Here is a 23418-nt window from a genome sequence, read left to right on the forward strand (position 1 = left end):
GTAAATTAAAATAAAAGTTGTAGAGGGACATAGCCTACATGACTAAACTTTATGCTAATTCAGGGGAAGGTGCTTCATTCTGAGCTATAGCCTAGATGGTAAGTACAATAGGATACAGGACACTTGATAAACTAAATTTAACATACTGCTTTATTTTGAGAGAGTCCATTGGTCTATTTTATATAGCATTTTTTTTTTTTTTTTTTGGTTCTCATAGTGGGGCTAGATCTCAGGGACTGGGTGATGTCCCTTAGCTTTTTTGTTCCAGACTAGCTCTCTACCAGTTTGGCCATAGCCTCACTTCTGGCTTTTTGCTGGAAATAGGAATCTCATGGACTTCCCTGACTGGGCTTGCTTTGAAACTCAATCCTCAGATCTCAACCTACTGAGTAGCTAGGATTATGGGAGTGAGATACCAGTACCCAGCAGTAATTTGTAATTTGGCTAATCCTGAGCTTGAATGGCCCCCAGCACAAGGCTGGGGTATGGAAATGAGTGCCGGCTGGTGAGTGAAGTTGTCACAGAGCTCTGCCACTCCATTGTGGCTTTGTGTTCTTGTCTCCTATTTACAGCATTTGACATTCCAGCAGAGTTCTGAAGTACTTTGTTTCCCTGTGGAAAATGACTTGGGAAACAAATCCAGTTGGTAGTGCTGGAGAATCATTCAAGTTATTAATGGTTTTATCCAGAAAGTAACATTTTTCAATAAATTAAAAATGGATTGTCAAATTATATGGCAGCTTGAAAATTGAAAGTTGCCAAGCCCACTACAAGCTTTATGTAGAAACAAGAAAATGTGATTTGTGAAGCTGACTCAGCATATGTTCTAAATAGTCCAAAATTTGCTCACATTGTGAAAGATAAAACTTTAGTAAAATCTGAAAAAGCAATTAACTTGTAATGTGAAATGTAACTTTAGAAGGAAATGTGCTTTTGGAGACATTTATTTTAATAGCTGTATAAATAAACGATGGTTTATTATTATATAGACACATAGAAAGTTTGAAGGTATCATTAACAGTTAAACATTTCAGCTAAGCATTATGGCATTTGATGAAATGAAATTCATGTTTGTTTAATTTGAGGTCTCATAAAGCACTGTACCAGAATTTGAAGGACCTACTGTATGTAATTCATTTATGAGCACTGAGAAGAATTCATGATGTGGTGGAGATAGATATTTTGCTACCAGATGGGTATGTGATTTTGCTCATCCCATTTCCAGGATTTGGACACTGTGTCCTAAAAATATTATTATTTTTATTTTTATGCTAGTCCTTTATGCTAGGGCTTGAACTTCAGGCCTGTACATTGTCCTGAAGCTTTTTGACTTAAGACTGGTTCTCTACTACTTGAGCCAAACCTCCACTTATGATTTTTATTTGTCAGTTATGGGGCCTGAACTCTGGGCCTGGGCACTGTCTCTCAGCTCTTCAGCTCAAGGCTAACACCATTTCTGGCAAAATTTTTCTGCTTATATGGTGCTGAGGAATTGAACTAAGGGCCTCACACATGCAAGGCAAGCACTCTACCACTGAGCCACTTCCCCACCCCACTTCTGATTATTTTTGTGTGGTTAATTGGAAATAAAATGTCATGGACTTTCCTGCCTCTGCCCTGGGCTGGCTTTAAATGGTCATCTTCAACTTCCTGAGCAGCTAGGATTACAGGTTGTGAACCATTGTAAGGATGAAGTAGTAAACCCAGATGTATCTTTCCTAACTCTTAACTTCTTGTCCATTCCTGTAATTTTTGGACACAAAAGAAGATGAATATCAGCTCCTTCCACTGTTTCGCTCTTCACATTCTGGCATCACTGCAAGTCAAAAAAAGACTTTGTACCATAAGATGAGTAAGAGATTGAGATTTCTGCCATCCGCCCTCAGGAATGAGTGGGAGGTAACTGCCAAGCCAACTTTGACAAAACTGTGGATTTGAATATGAGCCAAATACAGGAAAAGTGAAATGCTGTTACAACTGCCTACCTACGGTTCCATTTACCCTTCAACTAAGCATTCATTGATGGGATTCTGTCATTCAACTAAGTACATTTTGATATTCAAATATTTCTATAACCCCCCCCCCCCCTCCACTCCTTTTATCCCTGAGAATGATATCTGTAGCATTTTACCAGTGAGGAAATGTAAAAAGGGGGAAATATGGGTTACCCTAGTCGTGATACTCTGTATTCTAGTGATGTTTTTTGGGAATCTGCAGGATAGCAAGACATCTAGAAGTAGTATTCATCCCTTAACTTCTCCCAAAGATGCAAGATGCATGATAACCTAAAGTTCCATTACAGATTTAATTTTCAAATGCCAAGATTAAACACACACACACACACAAAGTGTAAGGAAAGCCATGGAAGAAAGCAGCAAAACTCTTCATTAGGAGAGGGGCTCCAAAGGGGAGTCCAATAAGGTACCCTTAGAAGGTGTGTTTTTATAGTAAGGGCATCCTCCTGTACTTTTTTTCACTAATTGCTTGATGGCAGTGATGGGAAGCTAATATCTATGAAAATTTAGATTATTTTTAATTATTATTTTTTTATCCTTAGGTAGTTGTACAAAGGAATTGCCATTTAACAAAACAACTTATGGATGCAATATATCGTGATCAATGTCACCCCTTTCAACCTCTCCCTTACTCTTCTTAATTTTGTAGGAAATACACTGGATTCTTTTTTTTTTTTTTAAATTTAATTTAATTTTATTTGTGAACATACTGTACAGAGGAGTTACAGTTACATGGGCAGGATAATGCGTACATTTCTTACCAAGCATTGCAGCCTCCTCCTTTGTTTATCCTTCACATCCCTTCCCAGCCTCCCCCCTCCCCCCCAATCCCAATCCTTCTCCTTCCGCCTCCCCCCCCCCCAACGTTGTAAAGCTCGTTTTGGACATGATTCTCATTGTTGCAACAGGTCCACCTGTATCCTTAAACAACTGGTTTTTCCCCATCTCCTCCACAAGTTATACTGACATCAATATAGTGAAAGCAGGGGTTATACTGTGGAGGAGGGACATACAAAGCAACAAAGAGATAATCTTATTAATGTGTTAGAAACACATGCATGAAAGAAAAAAAACATTAAAATACACATCTAAGGGTTCATTTTCCTGACATCACATTATCTGACCTTTTCCGCTTGACTCATACATATACTAGATATTACAAATAAGGGAAACCATGGGACCTACGTTTCTTTGGGCCTGGCTTACTTCACTTAATATAATTTTTTCCAAGTTTTTCCATTTCCTAACAAATGGGGCAATGTCATTCTTTCTGACGGAGGCATAGAATTCCATTGTGTATATATACCACATTTTCTTGATCCATTCATCTACTGAGGGGCATCTGGGTTGGTTCCATATCTTAGCTATGGTAAATAATGCTGCAATAAACATAGTTGTGCTGGTAGCTTTAGTGTGGTCTTGTTTGTAAACATTAGGGTAAATGCCCAAAAGTGGGATTGCTGGGTCATAGGGGAGCTCTATGTGAAGTCTTTTGAGGAACCTCCATACTGCTTTCCAAAGTGGTTGAACAAGTTTACATTCCCACCAACAATGAAGTAAGGTTCCTTTCTGTCCACATCCCCTCCAGCATCTGTTGTTGTTAGAGTTCTTGATTTTTGCCGTTCTAACTGGAGTGAGGTGATATCTCAATGTTGTTTTGATTTGCATTTCTTTTATGGCTAGGGATGTTGAACATTTCTTCATGTGTCTATTGGCCATCCTTCTTTCTTCTTCAGAGAAGCTTCTCTTTAAGTCTTTCGCCCACTTACTTATTGGGCAGTTGTTTCTTTGAGGATTTGTTGTTGGGTGGTTTAATTTTTTGAGTTCCAAGTATATTTTAGATATGAGACCCTTGTCCGTTGTATGGCTAGTAAAGATCTTCTCCCAGTCCGTGGGCTTTCTATTGATCTTGCTAGCTATGTCATTTGCCCTGCAGAAGCTCTGCAACCTTATACAATCCCATTTGTCCAACCTTTCTTTGATTTGTTGTGTTTCCGGGTCTCTATTCAGAAAATTTCGGCCTGAGCCAAGGAGACCCAGGGTTTCTCCTATTCCATCCTGTAATGTTTTCAGAGTGTCTGCTTTGAGTTCAAGGTCTTTGATCCATTTGGAGTTGATTCTGGTGCAGGGTGATATATAAGGATCTAGGTTTAGTTTTCTACATGTAGTTAACCAGTTTTGCCAGCACCATTTACTGAAGAGGCTGTCTGTCTTCCATTCTATTGTTTTAGCTCCCTTATCGAAGATTAGGTGGCTGTAGGTCTGTAGGTTCATTTCTGGGTTTTCAATTCTATTCCATTGGTCCTGAGGTCTGTTCTTATGCCAATACCAAGCTGTTTTGATTACTATGGCTTTATAGTAGAGTTTGAAATTTGGTATTGATATTCCTCCAGCAGTGTTCTTTCCATTCAGGAGCGTTTTTGCTATTCGGGGTCTTTTATTGTTCCATATGAATTTTTGGATTGCCTCTTCTATTTCCTTGAAGAATGAGGGTGGAATTTTGATAGGTATTGCGTTGAATTTGTAGATAGCCTTGGGAAGTATTGCCATTTTCACGATGTTAATCTTTCCAATCCAGGAGCATGGGAGGATTTGCCATTTTTTAAGTTCTGTGTAGATTTCCTTTTTCAAGATTTTAAAGTTTTCATCATAGAGGCCCTTCGCTTCTTTGGTTAAGTTAATTCCGAGGTATTTTATTTTTTGTGGGGCTATTACAAATGGAGTTGCTTTCCTAATTTCAGCCCCACTTTTCTCATTGTTGGCATACAGAAAAGCCATTGATTTTTGGGGGTTAATTTTATAACCTGCTACTTTGCCAAAGTTTTGAATCAGCTTGAGTAATTTGGGAGTGGAGTCTATGGGATTCTTTAAATACAAGATCATGTCATCTGCAAAGAGGGAGAGTTTTATTTCTTCTTTCCCTATTTGGATCCCCTTTATGTCTGCATCTTGTCTTATTGCTGTAGCTAGGCATTCTAATACTAGATTGAAGAGAAGTGGAGAGAGTGGGCATCCTTGTCTTGTTCCTGAGTTAAGAGGAAATGGCTTTAGTTTTTCACCATTGAGTATAATGCTGGCTGTAGGTTTGTCATATACAGCCTTTATGGTATTGAGGAATGTTCCATGGATTCCTAATTTTTCCAAAACCTTCATCATAAAGGGGTGTTGGATCTTGTCGAATGCTTTTTCTGCGTCTATTGAGATAACCATGTGGTTCTTATTCTTGCTCCTGTTGATGTGATGAATAATATTAATTGATTTGCGTATATTGAACCAGCTTTGCATCCCTGAAATGAATCCTGTTTGATCGTGGTGTATGATTTTTTGGATGAATTGTTGAAGTCGATTGGCCAAAATTTTGTTGAGAAGTTTTGCATCAATGTTCATCAAAGAAATGGGTCTATAGTTCTCTTTCTTTGATGAGTCCCTGCCTGGTTTTGGGATGAGGGTTATGATGGCTTCATAGAATGTGTTCGGTAGTGAGCTTTCTCTTTCAATTTCATTGAAGAGTTGGAGGAGAATTGGTGTGAGCTCTGCTTTGAAGGTCTTGTAAAATTCCGCTGTAAAACCATCTGGTCCTGGACTTTTCTTAGCTGGGAGGTCTCTTATTGCTGTTTCTATTTCAATGCTTGATATGGGCCTGTTAAGCTGGTTTAACTCATCTTGGTTTAGTTTTGGCATGTCAATATTTGCTAGGAAAAGGTCCATTTCTGTCAAGTTCTCAAACTTAATAGCATAAAGTTTTGAGAAGTATTCCCTTATAATGTTCTGAAACTTGGTTGTTTCCGTGGTGATGTTTCCATTCTCATCTCTGAGTTTATTAATTTGGGTGTGTTCTCTTCTTTTTCTGATAAGATTTGCTAAGGGTCTGTCAATTTTGTTAAGTTTTTCGAAGAACCAACTCTTTGTTTTGTTGATTCTTTCTATAGTTTTTTTGGATTCTAATTCATTTAATTCTGCTTTAATTTTGATTATTTCTTTCCGTCTACTGGATTGGGGTTTATCTTGCTGCTCTTTTTCAAGGAGGTTTAGATGTGTCATTAAATTGCTAGTTTCAGATCTCTCCAATTTGTTGATGTAGGCGCTCAGAGCTATAAACTTGCCTCTGAGTACTGCCTTTGCTGTGTCCCAGAGGGGCTGGTAATTTGTGTGTTCATTTTTGTTGAATAGCATGAACATTTGAATTTCCTTTCTAATCTCTTCCATGACCCACTCTTGATTCAGCAGTGTGTTGTTCAGCCTCCATGTGATACTGGACTTTCTTTGGTGGCTTTTGGTGTTGAGTTCTAATTTTATTCCCTTGTGGTCAGAGAGAATGCAAGGTATAATTTCAATGTTTCTGAATTTAGACAAGTTTGCTTTGTGGCCTAAAATGTGGTCTATTTTAGAAAACGTTCCATGTGCTGCTGAGAAAAACGTGTATTCTGATGCTGCTGGGTGAAATGTTCGGTAGATGTCTGTTAAGTCTAGTTGATCTATGCAGCTGTTTAGATCTGTGGTTTCTCTGTTGAGTTTTTGCCGAGTTGATCTATCTAGTGGGGAGAGTGGTGTGTTAAAATCCCCAACAATTAATGTCTTTGGATCTATATGGGATTTGAGGGAAAGTAGTGTTTCTTTGATAAATTTGGGTGCTCCATTGTTTGGCGAATAGATATTTAGAATTGTAATATCCTCCTGAAGGAGAGATCCTTTAATTAGTATGTAGCGACCTTCTTTATCTCTTCTCACGAATTTTAATTTGAAGTCTATTTTATCTGATATTAAGATTGCAACTCCCGCCTGTTTATGGGGGCCGTTTCCTTGGTAGATTTTGTTCCAGCCTTTAACATTGAAAATGTGTTTGTTTTTACGGGCAAGATGTGACTCCTGAAGGCAGCAGATAGAAGGGTCTTGTTTTTTAATCCAACTAGACAGTCTATGTCGCTTAATTGGAGAGTTCAGTCCGTTAACGTTAAGAGATAGGACTGAGAGGTATTTGGGAGTTCCTGCCATGTTATCCACCTTCTTGGGGGCTGCGAAAACTGGGTTCTTCCTATGGTTCTTGGATTCTCAGTTTGGGTGCAGTTTCTTGGCCTTTGTTGCGGTCTTGTTGGTTTTCTATGTGTAGGACATCTTTAAGAATCTTTTGTAGGGCTGGTTTGGTGGAGATGTATTGTTTCAATTTTTCTTTGCTATGGAAGGTTTTTATTTGGCCTTCAGTTATGAAGGAGAGTTTAGCTGGCTACAGTATTCTTGGTTGATAGTTGTTTGTTTTTAGGGCATGGCATACATCATTCCAGGCTCTTCTTGCTTTGATTGTCTCTGCTGAGAAATCTGAGGTGATTCTAATTGGTTTCCCTTTATAGGTGATTACCCTTTTCTCCTTGACAGCTTTAAGGATCTTTTCCTTGGTCTGAGTTGATCCTGTATGGATTATAATGTGACGGTGGGATGTCCTATTCTGGTCTGGTCTATTTGGGGTTCTAAAAGCTTCTTGTATCTGAATAGGCCTATCTTTTTGTATGTTTGGGAAGTTCTCTGCTAGGATCCTGTTAAACAAATTTCCTAGACCATTAACTTCTGTTTCTAGGTGCTCCTCTACACCCATTATCCTTAGATTAGGCCTTCTGATGGTGTCTTCCAGGTGTTGGATAGATCTATCATACTTCTTGGACTTGTCTTGGATGGTTGTATGTTCTTTCTCTATAATATCAGGCTGTCTTCAATCCCTGAGATTCGATCTTCTGCATGGTCTAACCTGCTGTCAAGACTCTCTACTTTGTTTTTTATCTCTTTTCCTTCTAATTGGTCAGCTTTGATGGCTTCAAGTTCTTTGTTGAAGCTCTGTTTTAGGTCTTGTATGAATTTCTTTACTTCCTTAATTTGGTGTTCAGTGTTTGTTCTCAAATCACTTAGTTGATTGGTTATGGTTTCTTTGGACTCCCATTCCTTCTGTTGGGTTCCATTCAGCATTCCCTTTGTGGTCTCCCTGAGTTCCTTCAGCTCTTTGTTAATGGATTCCATGAATGCCTTTAGTGATCTTTGTGTGTTCTCTACCTGGTCTCTCAATTCCTGAATTACTCTTTGATTAGCTTCCTCCCGTTTGTGGGATTCCTGCAGTTCTCTTTCCTCCCGTTTGTGGGATTCCTGCAGTTCTCTTTGAGTGTTCTCAGCCTGCTCACGCCATTGCTCCCTTTCTCTTTGAGTATTCTCAAGTTGTTCACGCAAATCCTGTATCAGTTTTTGAGTAGCTTCCTCACGCTTATGATATTCCTGTATAAACTTTTGGGATGCCTCCTCTCTCTCCCTATCACGCTCATACAGAGTCCTTTGTAAGTTGTCAAACTTCTCATTTATCATGTTTGCCACCAGTGTTTGTAGAGCTATTTGGGAACTCTCCTCTGGATTGTTCATTATCTGATCTGACCCCTGATTATCAAGATTGGGAATTGAGATACCCGGATTTGCCATTTTTCTTGTGTTTTTCCGGCTTACTCTGCCCATTTGAGATGAAGATAGCACCAGTTTTGTGCTAGAACACTATCTTAAGGCAACCATCAACCAACGTTTGCATTTATACAGTCAATAGTCTACAGATACAATCTAGTTCAACAGATACATCTATTCAACATCAAACAACTATATGTTAATGGGCTTCGAACCGCAGAGAAGAATTTGGAAAACCAGAAATTTTTAGGGTTAGGGAGAGATGTGGGTAAAAATTAGGAATAGATTGGTGTGGGGAGGCACAGGGAGAGTTAACTATGTCCTAATCTCAATGCAGGAAATAGGTTGGGTAGGATGCAAGTAGAGAGGGAGAGAAAAAGAAGAAAGGGAAAGGGAAATGAAAAGAGACCAGAAAAAAAATTAGAAACGTAAAAATTAATATAGTTATGGAGATTGAAAGACCATCTATTTAGGGAGGAATGTGAATATAATGAGAAAACAGGAGGGAGATAGAGGAGATGTGAAAAACTTAAAAAATGCTTAAAATATTATATAGGTATAAAGAGGTAGTACTGCTATTAAGGAATTTAAGTCTCAGAGGTTTTGGATTGAGTAATAAATTTGTGGATTAAGTGTGTACACAATGGGGGGTAGGGTCTACTAGTTAAATATGGGTTTATCTGAGGATGTGCAGGACAAGAGTTAAGTCACATACAGAAGAACAAAAGAAAGGAAAAGGTGAAAAGGATAAGAAAGGGAGAAAAAAAAAGATCAGAAGTTCAGTAGAGCTAGACAAAAAACAAAAAGATAATTAAGAAAGAAAGAAAAAGAGAGAGAAGACAAGAAAAGAAAGGAAAATGTACATTCATGTCTTCCTAAAATAAAAATTATAAGAGGGAAAAAAAAAGTTACTGGAAAACAATTATTTTTTCAAAAAAGGCAAAAATTAAAGATTAATAAAAGTTTTAGAAAAGGAAAAGAAAAAAAAATTTATATATATAAGGTACCAAAAAAAAAAAAAAAAGAAAAAAGAAAAGAAGAAAAAAAAGTTCTTTGATTTTTTTTTTTTTTTTGATTTTTTTGGGAGGGGTGGGAAGAATCCTGTATCTCCCTTTTGTCTGTAACCAGCCTCTTGTTGGAGTCTCTGGTCAGCTTGAGGTCCTGTGGCTTGATTGGTTTCTTAAGTCAGTTTGTTCGAACAGGCAGAAAAATGCTCTGCTTTACCCAAGATTTTGAGATCCCCCTCCCAGGTTAGTTTAATGGGAGGGTGATCTGCTTTGAGAATCACAAAAGAGGGGTGATGAGGCTAGGTTCTGGTAGAGTTGAGGCCTTTCAACAAACAGTAGCTTTTCCCTGGGGCTATTTTGTGAAAAATTCACAGAGCCCACCCTGGAGCCATTCTCAGGGTTTCTGTTTTTCAATTGATTGTGGAGGCTGCTAGAGGGAGGGGCAGCCTCTGGCTCTGGTTACCCAGTGAGGAGAGCCACTCCAATGGCTGGTGCCTGAGCTGGGTGACTTTTCCCTGGATGGAGCTGAGTCTGGCAGGTCAATTTGCCGTTAAGTTCTTGTGACCTGTTATATGACTCGTTTTATTCCAAGGCCTGAGTTGGAGCTAGCAGCTCCTCCGAGCTTTGTCGGTATCCAAGATGGAGATCACCGGTGCTGGGGGGGGAGGGGTGGCCTTCCCTCGTCTGCTCCCGGAGAAGGAGTGAGGACGTCGGGCTTCTACTCACGCCGAGTCTTGGATCCTGGGTCGTCTCTGGTCTGCAAACTGCAGGATGAAGATGTCCGCTCCTTGTCAGTTCTTGCTGGTGTTGAGTAGAATCCTCTCACCCGCTGCGTCTGGCTCCTTCGTCCTGGACTCTCTGTGTGAGCGCTCAGGTATGGCCGCGGCTGCGGTCGCCGCCGCGACCCTGCCGCCGCCGCCGCCGCGGCTGCTGGCAGGCGCTCAGATGTGTCTCCTTGTCTTGGCTTCCCCTCTCTTGTCTAACTCTCTGTCCTGTGATGGCACACTTGGTGTGATTCTCTGGCTTGGGACTGTTCACTGGAACTCTAAACCTGCTTTCTATGCGAGAGCTTGTTCAGATTCCAGCTTCTCCTCCGCCATCTTCCCGGAACTCTCCTACACTGGATTCTTGTCTGCATTTCCCCCTTTTCTCTTCTTCATGAAGCTACCCCTTTACCCTTTGGCCACATCCCACCCCATTCAAGTACCTGCTTCCTGGTGTTTTATTTTCCTGAACTCTGATGTTGCATTGCTAAGGAATTGTACTATTTGAAATCTCCCTTAAATCTACTGGATTTCAGCTAATACATGCACTTGCATACAACCCAACATATTTACTTATGTTGTAAGCTAAATCTAGCTTCCACATACAAGGGAAAACATTCTTTTTTTCCTTCCAAATATTTCTTTATGAGATTAAGTGACTATATAAATTTCACAATACTGTGGCATAGTTATACGTAGCTAAAGTCACAAAGACATTTTAACCTTCATAATGATAATCATCAGTACCTTAATCCACAACACTTATGGACTCTATGAACTTTAATAATAAAACCATTTCTTACAAATCAGGGGATATGTACATTTCTTTCCTTTTGCTTAGTATCAGCTGTTCCTTCTCTTTCCATTTCTTTATAAATGATACAATATCATTCATTTAAATTGAAGAGTACAAGTACATTGTGTATATATACTACATTTTCTTGGTTCCTTCAACCACTGAAAGGAATTTGGGCTGATTCCTTATGTTGGCTATAGTGAATAGTCATGCAATAAACATGGTTGTGCTGGGGGCTTTACTAAATCCTGGTTTGTAATCTTTTGGGTAAATAATTAGGATTGGGCTAGCTGGATCATAGGTAGTTCTAGGATTAATTTTTTTGGAAGGACCTCCACACTGCTTTCCAGAGTGTTTGAAAAGTAAAACTATACCTTTTTGAAGATGCCATGATCCTGTACTTAAAGAACCCTATGGACACCCCCTCCCCCCACCAAACTACAAGAGCTGATTCAAAACTTTGACAAAGTAGCAGGGTATATAATCAACTCAAAAATCAGTAGCTCTTTTGTATGCCAATAATAGGATCAAGACTGAAATTGAGAAAGCAATTCCGTTTGCAGTATCCTCAGGAAAAAGTACTTAAGAATTAACCGAAGATGTGAAGGAATTCTGTAGTGAAAAACCCTAAAAATTTAAGAAGAGAAATTGAAGAAGTCTTAAGTGAAAAGACCTTCCATGCTTCCAGAATAGAATTAACATTATGAAAATGGCAATACTGCCCAAAGCAACCTACCAATTTAAAGCGATAGACATCAAATTCCCAGCCTCATTCTTCAATGAGAGAGAAAGCAATGCAAAAATTCATATGGAACAACTAAAGACCCTGAACAGAAAACACTCCTTAGCAAGTAGAATCGTGCTGGAGGAATAGCAACACCAAACTTCAAACTGTTACAGAGCCACAGTAATGAAAGCAGCTTGGTACTGGCACAAAAACAGTCCTGAAGACCAATTGAGCAGAACAGAATAAATCCACAGACCTACAGCTGTTTAATATTAGACTATTTTTCTAGTGGGCTATGTGGTTCTGAAGCTTTCTCATCTATGTCATGTAGTGACCTCTTTGTTTTCTTTCTCCAGGCTACAGCCCTATTTCCACTGGTGCTTCTTGTTCATTTGAGTATAATCAGAAGACCAAAAGTAAGTGTACCACTTTTGACTATTTGATTGTGCAATATTTCTGAGGGATGTTTTTTATGCAAACAGCATCATGGACAGGATGGGTAGGGTCCCTGCCACACTCTCTTCTTCCATTCTCACACAAAATTCTAGACTTTATCTGGTCAACATTTTCTGGTTTACATTGTTATTAATACACAGCACTGTGTGATGTTTTGGGTACTCCTTGCAAATTTTATTGTTTAAATTGTGTCCACTCAATTTTATGAGTGGTTTTATGAGGAATTAGTCTGGATAGAATTTTTCATTCATTTCTCAGTCCTCCTAACTGTTTTCATCACATTTCTGCTTCGGTCAAGGGTACAGTGACCTCTATCTTTGAACTTGTCTTCCTAGATCTTACAATGTAATTTAATATGATTAAACATTGACTTTTTCTTGAAAAATGATTCCCTTTGGTCTTCCCTGAAACGACCTTCTCCTATTTCATTGGTAATAATTTTTGTTGTCTTGGTGGGGGTTTCCTTTTTATTTCTGAAAGAAAGTTGTCTTTACAGTTCTATCTTGAGTTATTTTCTTTTTCTCTATGCTCATTGGCTAATGGCCAAAGGCATCATAAGCATTCTCACATCTGTGTCTATAGCAGAAAGCAACTTGGAACTCCAGAAGTCGGTTTGTACTAGTACATGGGGTTTCACAGTGATCCCAAACTCATTTGAACAAACAGAATTTTGTGTTTTTGTGTTCCCTTCTTTTTTATTTTTTATTTTTTTGCCAGTCATGGGCCAGAACTCTGGGCCTTGGCACTCTGGACCTGAGCTCTTCAGCTCAAGGTTAGCACTCAACCAATTGAGCTATAGCACCACTTCTGGCTTTTTCTGCTTACTGATGCTGAGGAATCAAACCCAGGGCCTCATGCATACAAGGCAAGCGCTCTACCACTGAGCCACCTTCCCAGCCCCTGTGTTCCCTTCTTAAACCACTACTTTGCATTGTATATAAGTTCTGCCCTTTAGTAAATATGCGTAATGAGTACTATTTTGCTGATGTATTTTTTGTGAAAAATAAAACATACATATAAGAGGTACAGATGTGTAATACATATGTATATATATATACATATCACATAAGTATAACACTATATATACATACATTTATACGTACATACTAAATGTACTGTATATTATATACTATACTGTTTTGGTATATTATGTACATTTAGTACACTTATGTTATATTATGTATATTTTGTATCCTTGGTTCATCCCTTTCAAATGTATCCCTTTTCAACTTCTTCTTGTAATCACAATCCTGACTTCTCCTTCCTTTATCAGATACCTATATAGCTGTGTGTATCTGAACATACATAGGTAAACGTGTAGTTTCCAGATAGAATATACATATATATGTATATATTCCTAAATATCTAGGAAACTTGATCAATAAAAACCTAGTAATGAGCTTGAAAATAGAGTTCCATGGGAAAGTCAATTTAAATAATAATGAAGTTATGCTGTTTTCAGGAAAATAGAGCCATCTGGGGATCAACACATTGATTGAGATAAACTAAGGTCAAAATCATGTCAAATTCTCAAGTGTTCTTTTGCATTTGTGGAAGATAGACATAAAAATGATGATGATGATGATGATGATAATGGTAATGTGACAAAACTATTAAGAGAAAGACTGTCTTGGGAGGAAAGGAGGATCAGTATGGGGGAGGAGAGAGGACAGTGAGGGGTGAAAGGATTGTAGGACATTATATATATTCATACATACGTATGTTTATAAACATATACATTAAAATACAAAATAATAAGTTCTACCAAATGCTGCTTGAAAAGTGGGGAGGAGAGAGCAGAAAAATGGGAATATGGTAAATGAAGGGGGTGAATTTGTTCAAAGTATACTGTGTACATGTATAGAAATAATTGAACTCTCATATTACTAATGTTACCATTCAAAAGGAGAAAGAAAAAAGATACACCTTATTAAAGAAATAGAGTTAAGAATTCACAGAAAAGAAGAAAAACAACATGCAAAAGACATGGGCGTGAAGTTAGGAATGTGTGTCACAGAAAGAGGACACCAATTGCCCACTTTCCTGGGCTGTAGTGGGCTAGGTATTTCTCATCTGTGTGTTGTTAGAAATCAGGGGACAGAGCAACATTGCTTTCCATTGCTTTGTTACTTCATCTTATTCCATACCAGTTCACAGAGATCTTTTTTATTTCTAAATACTCCCAGTTATGCCTTGACATTTTCCTCCTGCTTTTTTGTGATAGACTTTTTCTTTCACTAACTATCCTAAGGTTAAGAAAGAAACCATTTCAGAGTTTCTTTCTTTCATTCTTTTCTAAGATTTTCTGGTGCGAGAGGTTGAACCTGGGACCTTGTGCATACTAATCATGTGCTCTAGTACTGAGCAACAACTCTGTCCCCTTGCTCCTGCTTTTTTGAGAGACATTTTCTCTTTTCTTTTCTTTTTTTTTTTTACTTAGAAGAAGAAAGCTCAGGTTTTTCCACTTCACATCTTCTAAGTTATGATTGTTCTCACGTACAAGTGAATCCCATGCCATAGTCCATTCAAAACTCTTCACAGTGGGGCTGGGAAGGTGGCTCAGTGGTAGAGCACTTGCCTTGCATTCATGAGGCCCTGGGTTTGATTCCTCAGCACCACATAATCAGAAAAAGAAAAGCCAGAAATGGCACTGTGGCTCAAGTGGTAGAGTGCTAGCCTTGAGCTGAAGAGCTGAGGGACAGCGCCCAGGCCCAGAGTTCAGGCCCCATGACTGGACCCCCCAACAAACAAACAAACAAACAAAACCCCCCAAAACTCTTCACAGTGTACTAAGTGTAATTGATGAATTTAATATACAGGTATTTTCTCCCCAACATTCAGGAGCAAGCAGTATTATTATTATTATTAAAAAGCAAGTTAAATTTTTTTTTTTTTTGTCGGTCGTGGGGCCTGAACTCTGGGCCTGGGAGCTGTCCCTGAGCTCTTCAGCTCAAGGCGAGCGCTCTACCACTTGAGCTACAGCGCCACTTCCGGTTTTCTGGTGGTTTATTGGAGATAAGAGTCTCACGGTCTTTCTTGCCCGGGCTGGGCGAGATCCTCAGATCCGCGATCCTCAGATCTCAGCCTCCTGAGTAGCTAGGATTACAGGCGTGAGCCACCAGCGCCCGGCTGCAAGTTAAATTTGATACAAATTTGCAGTTATGAGAATCTTTGAAGTTCATTGTGTATGTGGATCAGAGGGGAAGGAGTTTAAGGTATTATTATTATTATTATTTTTACTTTTGTCGGTCATTTGGCCTGAACTCTGGGCCTGGGCACTGTCCCTCAGCTCTTCAGCTCAAAGCTAGCACCCTATCACTTGAGCCACAGCGCCACTTCCGGCTTTTTCTGCTTATGTGGTGATGAGGAATCGAACCCAGGGCCTCATGCATGTAAGGTAAGCACTCTACCACTGAGCTACTCTTCCCAGCCCTATATTTAAGGTATTATTAAATCATGCCATTACTATTGTCCATTCTCTGAAGAACCAGTGTAAATGCCCTCTTATTTTCTGACAAGTGATAATTTCTCTTAGAGGCTGAAGTGAATCTCAGTCATAACTAACCAGTCCTTACCTTTCAGGGATCTGTTAGAGGCTGGTATCACAGTTGTCCTATCTTCATGTCCGGCAGCCTGTTAAGGATAAACTGTGTCAGTGTACGTTTACTCAACAAATGACAGTGATCTACCAGACCTCTTCCCTTCTTAGTCTTGGAGAAGATGAAAAATTCTGTCTTCCAAATTTACAAATTATGCAAGCTAAAGAGCATCATACTTTTCACACATTTCCTCAATCTATGTATGCATATATATATGCATCTATCTTCCCATCTATTATCTCCATCATATCTATCTATCTATCTATCTATCTATCTATCTATCTATCTATCTGTCATCTACTCTAGATAATAAACTCTTGATGTCTCAGAGACAAAGAGTTTCTCTAGATCTCTAAAACACAACACCCAATTAAAGAGAAACAAAATGCAGCAAGAAAGAAAAGAAAAGAAAAGAAAACTGTTGCTTTCATTTCAGTCAATTTGTTTCTACTGAGGTGAAATCAAGATTTTTTTAAAAATTTTTATTTTATTGTAAAGGTAATGTACAGAGGGATGACAGTTTCTCCCACTTTGCCAACTCTCTCCCACTCCCATGAAATCTAGATTTTAAGCAAAGTTGTTGCTTAAATATTCCAGCCTTATCGAATCGTCTAATACATGTCACTCAATTATTTTTCCCCTTCTGTAGCCAGTACTTGCAGATAGTTTATTTGTGTAACTCTCAGTCTCAGCCTCTTGCATTTCTATGGTTCTTTGCTGCTCAGGACACTCTGGGAATGTTGACATCATTCCTCCTTTATCAAGCACTCTTCTCAAAATTTCCCTGTCTTTCATCTTGAAGGTTCAAGATTTTCTCCTTTGCCCGTCTGTGTCATCACTCAATAGTTTTTCTGTATGTCAACAATGGGAAGACCATGGCTGAAATCAGGAAAACAACTCCTTTTGTACTAGTTTCTTTGCTTTCTTTATATGCTTTGCTTCTCTGGAGAGAGAGAGAGAGAGAGAGAGAGAGGGAGGGAGAGATGGAATGGTCTGACCTGTCTTTTAGATGGAAGGGAGAAGCTTTCAGCTTGACTTTGACCCTACACCTTCTTTGGTACTTCTTGAATACCAATATCAAAGAGTACCACCATTTTTCTTTTTTCTTTTTTTTTTTTTGTCGGTCGTGGGGCTTGAACTCTGGGCCTGGGCGCTGTCCCTCAGCTCTTCAGCTCAAGGCGAGCGCTCTACCACTTGAGCGACAGCGCCACTTCCGGTTTTCTGGTGGTTTATTGGAGATAGGAGTCTCACGGTCTTTCTTGCCCGGGCTGGCTTTGAACCACGATCCTCAGATCTCAGCCTCCTGAGTAGCTAGGATTACAGGCGTGAGCCACCAGTGCCCGGTTATACCACCATTTTTCTATCCTCCTGAAATGGCACAAAACATAAGGTAACTCTTTCCTGCCCACTTCCCGATGGGCCACATTGATAGAGTCCAGTATGAAAATTATAAAATTCTTTTAATTAGAAACAATATTCATAAGGGAAACATTTCTTTTTATTGGCTGATCTATTTATGGAGAACAAAACTCAAGTAGGACTTCTGTTGTCTTAGTCTCTTAGGTGTTAAAAAAAGATTGAGGAGAAAAAAGCAATAGACCCTTCATTTTTTGTAATAGAGTAATTTTCTGGGTGATAAAATATCATTTAAGTATTCTTTCTTCTAGGGAATATCCCTCTATCTAGAACCTGACTTCTGAAGAGTTCTTAAGGTTAAATTTAATGGTATACTCTCAACAAACTGGTTTAGTCCAAAAATCTGAAAGATTTATATTGTTTTATACTTTAGAAATACTTATTTAATGTCTCCACAGTTCCCCATAGTTCTCTGGATGTCTAGAAATCAATTATTAATTGCTGATATATTTTTCCTAAGACCTTAAACTATTGCATTAAATTCTCTTATACTGAAATATAAACACAGAACTAAACTATGAAATCTTACAGCTTCGGTGCACATAGTAGATTCTTAGTTTTGTAAATTGCACTGGATAAACATTGAAGATAACATTACTTTTTAGCAATTGAGATTGTAGTTATTTTTCATAAGAGGTGAAACTATTTTTCTTTTAAATGCACATTAGAATAAAAATACCTACTTCAAAACTAAACTCTTGAGAAAATTACTCAGCTGTCTGGATAAACACTAAACAGACGTCTGGGAGAGTACTTTTTGTTGTTGTTGTTGTTGCTTTCTTATTCTTTTAACACTCCCTTTAAAGTTTCTGACCTTCAATGTCAGAGAAAATTCTCTTGGTGCCAGTCTTTGATCAATGGTTCTGTAATTCAGGTAGAATGTGGAGAACAAATCTACCTTGAGAGGGGCAAAGATGTTTACATATCTGAAAAATTTCTCTGGCCTTGATGAACGATTTAGCTTTAATAACTAATTTACTAGAAATTAAGAAGGCAGTCTACATTTGACTACATTTTTACATGTTTATTATTTTAACTCTATTGTGACATCTACAATATAAATCACTTTCTTGTACTCTATCCTTTGTCCTACACAAAGAATGACACTCCAACCTCCTGCCTGTGCCCCCAGCTGACTATCCCTTATGTAAGCAAGCCATGGCATGACATCATCTTTCAGCATAGAAAACAATGCATTCTTCTGTTGGAGATCAATTCAAAATGCTAGTCTCACCAAGTGTGTTTCTGGATTTTTCTAATATAGCAAACGCAAAACCCTGTGCTAAGAGCAGCGTCACATCTCTATACTGCAGATAGAATAATGAGAGAACTGGAATTTACTATGCTAAACTGCTGAGATCACCATCATACATTATTAATTAAAATAAATAAGAAATAAAAGAAAAAAAAAGACTTTTGCTCCTGCAACTTGAAAGGTCTGTAGTGCATTATTTAGTCATCAATTCCATTTCTTTCACCACATCACTCACCAAACTTTTACTATGTGGCTGACAAAATTCTCTTGATGACCTTGTCACTTTAACTTTTCATAAATTCTCCCACTTCAGTATCTAGCTGATATTCATCACATACTCACTTCCTTGAATCTTATAGTCACAATCTCAAAGCCTCAGAATAACTGCCAAGCTGCTGTCAGTGACGAGTTATCTCAAAATAACTAAAAACAATATGAGTGAATCTGTCACATGGAAAACAGACTGAGGCCCACCTTTTGATAAACAACCTTGGAAAGGAACACTATATAAGCTTTCCAAATAGCAAACTGAGTTTATGAATTGAGTAAAATAGCAGATTTTAGAAGAAGGAGAAAGAGGAAGAAAGATGAAGAGGAGGAGATAAAAGAAGAGAAAAAGAAAGCAGAGAATATTATACATCTATACCTATTATATCTATATCTATATTTGTGCAGGTACTTGGACTTAAACTCAGACCCTGGTGTTCTTGCTTATATTTTTCAGTACAAGGCAGGTGCTGTATCACTTGAGCCACACCTTCACTTCTGGCTTTTTACCAGTTAATTGGAGATCAGAGTCTTTTAAATTTATCTGCTTGGGTTGACTTCAAATTACTATTTTCAGATCTTAGCCTCTTAGTAATTAGGATTACAGGAAATGAGCCACTGGCACCAGACCCCAAATTGTTGTAATGAAACTAGTAGGCCCTGGACTAGTGTAATCAGTTTCCTACCATTAACAAGCAACAAAACAACAACAACAACAACAACAGTAACAACAATAACAACAAAACAGAGCATAACTACCTTACTATGACTGTTAGTGACTTAAAAATATCTCTCAAATCCATTGCCATTCCAGTTTTTAAAGAAACAAGTTCTTGTTTCTCAGTCCTTCAGTTTGGGCAGGACTTGTGATACACTTTTAACAAAAAGAATGAATGTCTTGCAGCTTGCTTAGGTCTTTTTGCTTGTCTCTAGGTTTTTGTGTATTTAGAGGAACTTTGAGGCCCTATTGTGAGGATGTTAAACTCACTTTTTTTTTTCTGGTGCTGGTGTAGGATTTTGAACACAAGGCCTGGGCACCATCCCTCAGCTTAAAGTTAAAGGCTAAGTCTCTACCTCTTGGGCCACAGCTCCACTTCTGGCTTATTTTTTGTCTGTGGTGTGGCTTGAACTCTGGGCCTGGGAGGTATCCTTGAACTCTTCAGCTCAAGGCGAGTAGACTACCACATGAGCCACCATGCCACTTCTGGTTTTCTGATGGTTTATTGGAGATAAGAGTTTCATGGCCTTTCCTGCCCGGGTTGGCTTTGAACCATGATCCTCAGATCTCAGCCTCCTGAGTAGCTAGGATTACAGGTGTGAACCACTGGCACCTGGCTGATCCTAATTTCTTAAGAAGCTGAGATCTGAGTATCCTTGTTGGAAGCCAGCCCAAGCAGATTTGTCCATGCAATGCTTCTTATCTTCAGTTAACCATGAAAAAGCCAGGGGAGGTGTGGCGCAAGTTGTAAAGAGTTTCAACCTTGAGTGAAAAAGCCAAGTGAGTTCAAAGAAAAGAAAGACAAGAAGGAAGGAAGGAAGGAAGGAAGGAAAGAAGGAAGGAAGGAAGGAAGGAAGGAAGGAAGGAAGGAAGGAAGGAAGGAAGGAAGGAAGAAAGAAAGAGGGAAAGAAAGAAAGAAGAAAAGAAAGAAAAAAGGGGAAGATGGTTCTAACTGCTTATGCCAGAAATGGTTGCATCACCCTATTTCTCTAACACTCTAATTCAATCTGTCAGCAAACTATTTTGGCTGCACCTTCAATATGCATCCAAAATCTGACCATTTCTCACCACCTCTTCTTTGACAGCCCTGTTACAATACACCATCATTGTTCATTGAAATTAATGTTTGAGCCTCCTCATGGTTGGTGGCGTCTGTCATATGCCCTTTTAATCTGTCTTTATTACATCTGTCAGGTAGCTTCCTATGAAACATAAATCAGCTCAGATCAACCCTCTGTTCATTATTCTGTAGTGGTTTATCATCTCACCCAAAATACAAGCTGAGTTTTTGGAATAGATCTGGACTCCTGATAAAATCTCTAGCCTTATCTATTATAGTTTCCCCCTTGCTCATATTGCTTTAGACATATGAACCTAACTCTTCCTTAAACAAGTTAAACTTGTTCCCATATGTGGGTCTTTGCCATGGCCATGTCCTCTGCTTGCAGTTGCTCTTCCTTTGGAGACAACTATGGTATTTTTTTAACACAATTCACATCTTCCCCATATATACTATCTGACTATGTGTGTGTGTGTGTGTATGTATATACACACACACACACACAGACGTATATACACACGTATGTGTAGCTTATATGTACTTTCTATAATCTTCCTCTTAGTTTTTCTTTATAGTACTATTTTCTTGTAAGGACCCTAATTTTATTTTATTTTATTTTTTGTTTTTGTTTTTTTGGGTCCGGTCGTGGGACTGAACTCTGGGCCTGGGCACTGTCCCTCAGCTCTTCAGCTCAAGGCTAGTGTTCTACCACTTGAGCCACAGCACCACTTCCAGCTTTTTTCCTTTTTGCTTATGTGGTGCTTGGGAATTGAACCCAGGGCCTCATGCATGCAAGGCAAGCGCTCTACCACTGAGCCACCTCCCAGCCCAGTACCCTAATTTTAAACCCAAGTAATTGTTAGTACCATCTATTTTATTTGTGGCTTCTATCCTCTCATTAGTAAACTAAATCAGTGAGAAAAGGATTTGCTTTTTATTTACTGTTTTATTTCAAACATCTAGAAGAGTTCCTGATACTGGTATCATTATGTGTGGTTTCTGTTATAATGATGTTTCCAAGGTAATATATATTAGTCATAAATATCTAAATTCACATGGTAAAATATTTTATATTCATGAAAGTATGAGCAACATATACTAGAGTGTTCCTTTTCTTCTTCTGGGGATATTTTACTTTGAGTGGTACATTGTATAGAGATAAGCAAGAGTGAGAGATCCAGAACTTTCTTAAATTGAATAGCTATGACAAGCCAGTATGGAAATAGTTAGGGGTGAAACATGGGTACAATCAGTATAGGAAAGAAAAGCCTGTCCTTTGAGTTGCTTTAGAGTTAAGCTGAGATTGAAAACATAATGTTATATATATTGACATAGTAGAAAATCCTGGAAGGCAATTTTATGATCTACATAAATGTTTGAAAATTCAGAGTAAGGAAAATTAATAGAGGTTTATGGGAAGATAATAAGTATATAAGGAGCAGGTAGTTTTTTCTTACATTAGATGCAATGGGGCATTAATTACAGACATGAGCAGAGATCTTCATTGTTTCCTTTTCTTTTTTTGTTAATTAAAAATATTATTGTCAAGGTGATGTACAGAGGAGTTATAGTTACATAAGCCTGGTAATAAGTACATTTCCCGTCAAACTTGTTACCCCTTCCCTCATTTTTCTCCTACCTTCCCTTCCCCCACTCCCATCCCTAAGTTGTACAGATCATTTCCAACACATTGTCTTGTGTATAGCACTGTTGCATTGATCCCCACCTTGTCTTCTGTCTGTTTTCAAACACATTTTCACACGGGCTCCCTTATTCCCCTTACAACACAGATAGAAGCAAACTTTCTTTCAAATTTATTAAAATTAAGGTTACAAGTCATGAGCCATATCTTCAGATGAATTGAACTAGGATTGCCTTAGTTCAAATCATTTCCTTTGGTAACATTTCAGGTGTTAATGCAGGCACATGAATCTTTACCTATTTTACATAAAGTTATTGACTGGGCCTTTGGGTTGAAGACATTTATCAAAAATTCCAAGGAATATTTAGTGTTGATAGCACTCTCACAACTCTTCAAGATCAAGTGTTGCTGCTCTGGTAGTTAACTGATGTCCAAAATTATATACCTCAAATCTCAGTGGCTAAACATAATAATACACATTCATCATCTCCCTACTTGTGGGCTGATGTTTTTGGAGGCAGAATGAGTAGGTCGTTCTGCTGGAGAATCTTTCAAGAGGATACAGTCAAGATTTTGAAATCACTTGAAGGCTTAGTGGAGGCTGGAGGATCTGTTTCTAAGCTCCATGTCTCATGTTGATGGTAAGCTGTTGTTGGCTTTTCGGAAGAGGTCGCATTTTCTCTTCACACTATCTCTCCAGGGGGCTTCTTGAGCAGTCTTATAGAATAACTGAGTGGTGTGGGTATAAGGTAGAAATCTCAATGGTTTTTATGACCTAATTTTAGATGTATTCACAATTTCTGTAAAATTTCCTGCTAAGACAGGTCAGCCCTACTGAACGTAGGAAAGCACAACTCAACTATGTGAACATCAGAGGATGAGAATCATGAGGAGACATTTTGAAGGCTGTCTAACACAGTTTCTCACAATGGACCAGTTTTCACATTTTTAGCAATAGTATTATAGTTTTGATAGAGTTGGCATGAATGGTGAGGCTAGGATAAATAGACTTTAATATTATAAAAATAGTTACTTTAGACAGTTGCTCATGTTTGAAAAATAGTTTCTAATTCATATTTCTGTGCTTGCATTCAAAATATACTTCAGCGTTCAATTCTTCAGGAAGCTTGGCTGAATCAATCAGTGCACAAGCAAAGATGGGATCTCTCAACTTGCAAAGTAATAAAACATCTATTACTGGCACTTCAAGGGTTGTAATGGTTGCATAATCCTCATTAATTTAACATTCAATATCCAGCAAAGATGACCT

At 38.4% G+C, this 23418-nt stretch overlaps 1 non-coding gene across 1 annotated transcript; it reads right to left on the bottom strand.

Moving 5' to 3' along the window:
- Positions 1 to 21262: 21262 nt before the first annotated feature.
- Positions 21263 to 21331, bottom strand: Trnaa-ugc. The gene has a single exon. It is a non-coding gene; the product is annotated as a tRNA-Ala (tRNA).
- Between the last annotated feature and the right edge of the window lie 2087 nt (positions 21332 to 23418).

Source organism: Dipodomys spectabilis, unplaced genomic scaffold, assembly GCF_019054845.1.
Source record: "Dipodomys spectabilis isolate Male_0828 unplaced genomic scaffold, ASM1905484v1 ptg000190l, whole genome shotgun sequence".
In the NCBI taxonomy this organism is placed as follows: Eukaryota; Metazoa; Chordata; class Mammalia; order Rodentia; family Heteromyidae; genus Dipodomys; species Dipodomys spectabilis.